The sequence below is a fragment of the Coregonus clupeaformis genome, unplaced genomic scaffold, assembly GCF_020615455.1.
Source record: "Coregonus clupeaformis isolate EN_2021a unplaced genomic scaffold, ASM2061545v1 scaf2637, whole genome shotgun sequence".
NCBI lineage: Eukaryota > Metazoa > Chordata > Actinopteri > Salmoniformes > Salmonidae > Coregonus > Coregonus clupeaformis.
Window position 1 is genome coordinate 1,311 of NW_025536091.1, and position 5,482 is coordinate 6,792.

Consider the following 5,482-nt stretch of genomic DNA (forward strand, 5'->3'; position numbering starts at 1 on the left):
AAACCAAAATAGAACTTTTTGGTAAAAACTCAACTTGTCGTGTTTGGAGGACAAAGAATGCTGAGTTGCATCCAAAGAACACCATACCTACTGTAAGCATGGGGGTGGAAACATCATGCTTTGGGGCTGTTTTTTCTGCAAAGGGACCAGGACGACTGATCCGTGTAAAGGAAAGAATGAATGGGGCCATGTATCGTGAGATTTTGAGTGAAAACCTCCTTCCATCAGCAAGGGCATTGAAGATGAAACGTGGCTGGGTCTTTCAGCATGACAATGATCCCAAACACACCGCCCGGGCAACAAGGGGTGGCTTCTAGAAGCATTTCAAGGTCCTGGAGTGGCCTAGCCAGTCTCCAGATCTCAACCCCATAGAAAATAATTGGAGGGAGTTGGAAAGTCTGTGTTGCCCAGCGACAGCCCCAAAACATCACTGCTCTAGAGGAGATCTGCATGGAGGAATGGGCCAAAATACCAGCAACAGTGTGTGAAAACCTTGTGAAGACTTACAGAAAACGTTTGACCTGTGTCATTGCCAACAAAGGGTATATAACAAAGTATTTAGAAACTTTTGTTATTGACCAAATACTTTTTTTCCACCATTATTTGCAAATAAATTCATTAAAAATCCTACAATGTGATTTTCTGAAAAAAAAATTCTCATTTTGTCTGTCATAATTGACGTGTACCTATGATGAAAATTGCAGGCCTCTCTCATCTTTTTAAGTGGGAGAACTTGCACAATTGGTGGCTGACTAAATACTTTTTTTCCCCACTGTATATATGCAGCTAGATATTGATGTTTTACTCAAGGACAATCTGAAGATTACCCCATAAACATTTTCCAATAATTATGCTCCTTATATGCAAATATTCAGCTGGCACTTGATATGCTTATACATGTCCTCCCTTATTAGAAGTGCAGTCTTTTGCAAATCTAAATATTTGCTAATAACCCTCCGCTAACAGCCTTGGTAACCTTCATAGCCATTAACTACTGGCCTACTGGCCTGAATGAGTCCATTCTACAAGGCCATAGAGACAGTCCAGGCAGGAAGAGACCCGGGAGTATTAGGTCAGCAGTGGGTGTGGGTGTGTGTGTGTGTGTGTGTGTGTGTGTGTGTGTGTGTGTGTGTGTGTGTGTGTGGGAGAATGTGTGTGTGTGAGATGTGTGTGTGTGTGTGTGTGTGTGTGTGTGTGTGTGTGTGTGTGTGTGTGTGTGTGTGTGTGTGTGTGTGTGTGTGTGTGTGTGTGTGTAAGCGAGAGCCTACATTTGTGCATCTGTGTGGTCACAAGAGGACATACCACCCACACCTGCATGACAAGGTATTATTATCCCTACCCAGGTAAACCCCATGCCCACGCTCTCTCTACCACAAATCTTATCATCATATTATTTTACCAGTGACCTCATTATTACTGGAACTAGAAAAAAGGGCCCTCCTGTCAGATGAAAAAGATACAAAGATGAACAGCTTATTTTGGTCAATCTGAACATCTTACATCATTTTATTCCAAATGTTCACAGATGGATATTGCAGTCACGGGGCTATAATGGGTGGATACATATATGGTACTGTTCTGTACTCACAGATGGATACTGCAGTCACAGGGCAATAAGGGTTGGATAATATAAAGTGCATTCGGAAAGTATTCAGACCCCTTCACTTTTTCCACATTTTACGGTACAGCCTTATTCTAAAATGGATTAAATTGATTTTTCCCCCTCATCAATCTACACAACAATACTCCATAATGACAAAGCAAAACTGTTTTTTAAATAAAAAACTCTGGAAATATCACATTTACAAAAGTATTTAGACCCTTTACTCAGTACTTTGTTGAAGCACCTTTGGCAGCGATTACAGCCTTGAGTCTTCTTGGGTATGACGCTACAAGCTTAGCACACCTGTATTTGGGGAGTTTCTCACATTATTCTCTGCAGATCCTCAAGCTCTGTCAGGTTGGATGAGGAGTGTCGCTGCACAGCCATTTTCAGGTCTCTCCAGAGATGTTCTTTCGGGTTCAAGTCCTGACTCTGGCTGGGCCACTCAAGGACATTCAGAGACGTTTCCCAAAGCCACTCCTGCGTTGTCTTGGCTGTGTGCTTAGGGTCATTGTCCTGTTGGAAGGTGAACCTTCGCCCCAGTCTGAGGTCCTGAGCGCTCTGAAGGTTTTCATCAAGGATGTACTTTGCTCCGTTCATCTTTCCCTCGATCCTGACTAGTCTCCCAGTCCCTACCGCTGAAAAACATCCAACAGCATGATGCTGCCACCACCATGCTTCACTGTAGGATGGTGCCAGGTTTCCTCCAGACGTGACGCTTGGCATTCAGGCCAAAGAGTTCAATCTTGGTTTCATCAGACCAGAGAATATTGTCTCTCATGGGCTGAGAGTCCTTTAGTTGACTTTTGGCAAACTCCAAGCGGCTGTCATGTGCCTTTTACTGAGGAGTGACTTCCGTCTGGCCACCCTACCATAAAGGCCTGATTGGTGGAGTACTGCAGAGATGGTTGTCCTTCTGGAAGGTTCTCCCATCTCCACAAAGGGAACTCTGGAGCTCTGTCAGAGTGACCATCGGGATCTTGGTCACCTCCCTGACCAAGGCCCTTCTCCCCGATTGCTCAGTTTGGCCAGACGGCCAGCTCTAGGAAGAGTCTTGGTGGTTCCAAACTTCTTCAATTTAAGAATTATGGAGGCCACTGTGTTCTTGGGGACCTTCAATGCTGCAGACATTTTTTGGTACCCTTCCCCAGATCTGTGCCTCGACACAATCCTGTCTCGGAGCTCTACGGACAATTCTTTTGACCTCATGGCTTGGTTTTTGCTCGGACATGCACTGTCAACTGTGGGACCTTATATAGACAGGTATATGCCTTTCTAAATCATGTTCATTCAATTTAATTTACCACAGGTGGACTCCAATCAAGTTGTAGAAACATCTCAAGGATGATCAATGGAAACAGGATGCACCTGAGCTCAATTTCGATTATCATAGCAAAGAGTCTGAATACTTACGTAAATAAGGTATTTCAGTTTTTTATTTTGTATAAATTTGCAAACATAAAAAAAAAAAAACTGTTTTTGCTTTGTCATTATGGGTATTGTGTGTAGATTGATGAGGAAAATAAATGATTTCATCCATTTTATGATAAGGCTGTAACGTAACAAAATGTGGAAAAAGTGAAGGGGTCTGAATACTTTGAATGAACTGTATGGTACTGTTCTGTACTCACAGATGGATACTGCAGCCACAGGGCTATAATGGGTGGATAATATACTAAATACTGCAGTATTACTACAGTAATACTATAGTGCTTCACTCACAGCTCTCTAGCTGCATGATACACGTCTGTACGTCCATGGGGAAGTTCTTCAGGTCCATCGGACAGGAAAGCGTTAATGTCAATCTGTAAAAACAGATAGACAATAGAAAATAAAAACATTTGAGTATATATCACAACTATAAGGCATAGGTATCGTTTGACTTGAAAGGGGTGCTAAACATTAGGCATTCATAACGCCTTTTGCATATTCATCACCATTATCGTGCCTTATGAATGTGTTAAATATTGGTTATGAATGTGTTTTGAAGTCCTTTATGAAGATACCCATCACATTAAGTGTTAGCAGGATTTCTGCTAACCTACACTCTTAGAAAAAAAGGTGCTGTCTTAAAGGGTTCTTCAGCTGTCCCCATTGGAGAACCCTTCGAAGAAACCTTTTTAGTTCCAGGTAGAACCGTTTTGGTTCCAAGTAGAACCCTTTTGAGTTACATGTAGAACCCTTTACACAGAGGGTTCAACATGGAGCCCAAAAGAGTTCTACCTGGAACCAAAAAGACTTTCCTTTTGGGGCAACCGAAGAACCACTTTGAAACCCTTTTTTCTAAGAGTGTACATTCACATGTACTGTATCATGCCTGGACAAATCCTGTCAAGTACCAAGTGAACTTGGCTCAGTGTTGAACCAGTAGTGCTGTAAACCAGCAGTGCTGTAAACCAGCTGGTGAAACACCAAAGATGATAGAAACAACAAGACAGGCCAATGCCTTCCTCAGAGACTGTGGGCTCTGTGTTGGGATGAGCAGTCAGGAGACAGAAAGAGAGAAGAGAGGAGAGAGAGAGAGAGAGAGAGAGAGAGAGAGAGAGAGAGAGAGAGAGAGAGAGAGAGAGAGAGAGAGAGGAAAAGAGAGAGAGAGAGAGAGAGAGAGAGAAAGAGAGAGGCAGAGAGAGAGAGCAGAGAGATGAGAGAATGAAAGAATGAAAGAATGAAAAAAATTTGAGCGAGAGAAGGATAGAGAGAGAGAGAGAAGGATGGAGAGAGAGAGAGACATCCAGTCGGAGGAGAGAGAACAAAAGAATGAGCAAAAGGATAGAGACAAAAGGCTGACGGCTGCATATTGGACATGTTTTAATGACATCCTCCACCCCGGGCTGCGGATGGACTCCATAGCCGAGGGGATCCCTTCGCTCTGTCATGTCATATCCTCTCAGCCTTCCATTGCGGCTTTTCTACGGCCCCGCCACTACACAACTCCATAACTCAACCCGACTGGTACCATCGACTCAAGGCTGCCAGCAATTCACCGCTCCGCCTTGAGATTTACACATCATTGTGACACTCCCCACTATGGCTTTATGTTTAACGACAGAAGATGAGAAGTGTCCCAGCTTGATTGATGGTGTGGCAGAGCATTTTTGTCAGTACTCTCTTAGAAAAAAGGGTTCCAAAAGGGTTCTTCGGCTGTCCCCATACGAGAACCTTTTTTAGTTCCAGGTTCCAGGTAGAACTCTTTTTGGGTTCCATGTAGAACCCTCTGGGCAAAGGGGTTCCACAAATAACCCAATAGGGTTCTACCTGGAACCAAAAGGGTTTTACCTGGAACCAAAAATGCTTTTTCTAAGGGTTCTCCTATGTGGACAGCCGAAGAACCCTATCAGATTCTAGATAGTACCTTTTTTTTCTAAAGAGTGTAGTGGATTGAATGTTTAGCGTATGATTAGAAGGGCCTATAGGCTGATTATGTGATAAAACATTTGAGTGGGTGGGAGCTTGTTTGATGTATCAATGTAAGATGGTCATTTGATGATGGTTAGGCCCACACCTCTTGAGGGTTTTTCACACTACTGATCCAAACCGAGCCGAGCCAAACCAAGCTGTACTGAGCTAGCCTGGTAATGAATCCACAACAGTTGTTGGAAATATCAGCGCCAGGACAGTTTGGTTAAGTTAGTATAATGTGAAAAGGGTGTTAGTGTGCTCCATATTGTACAAACTCACCGTATAGAATAGAGGGACGTTTGCACATTCTTGAATATTCTTAACAGCTTGTTGTCTGTGGTGACTTCGTGGAAATGGGCCCCTTTTCTCATTGGCGAAGAACAAGTCAGGTTTCCAGATAGAGTCCAACATAGAGGGGTCCAGGTCCAGAGAACCGTCGGGGTACTCTGTGTACGCTAACCTGGGGTCGGTTCCACTTTG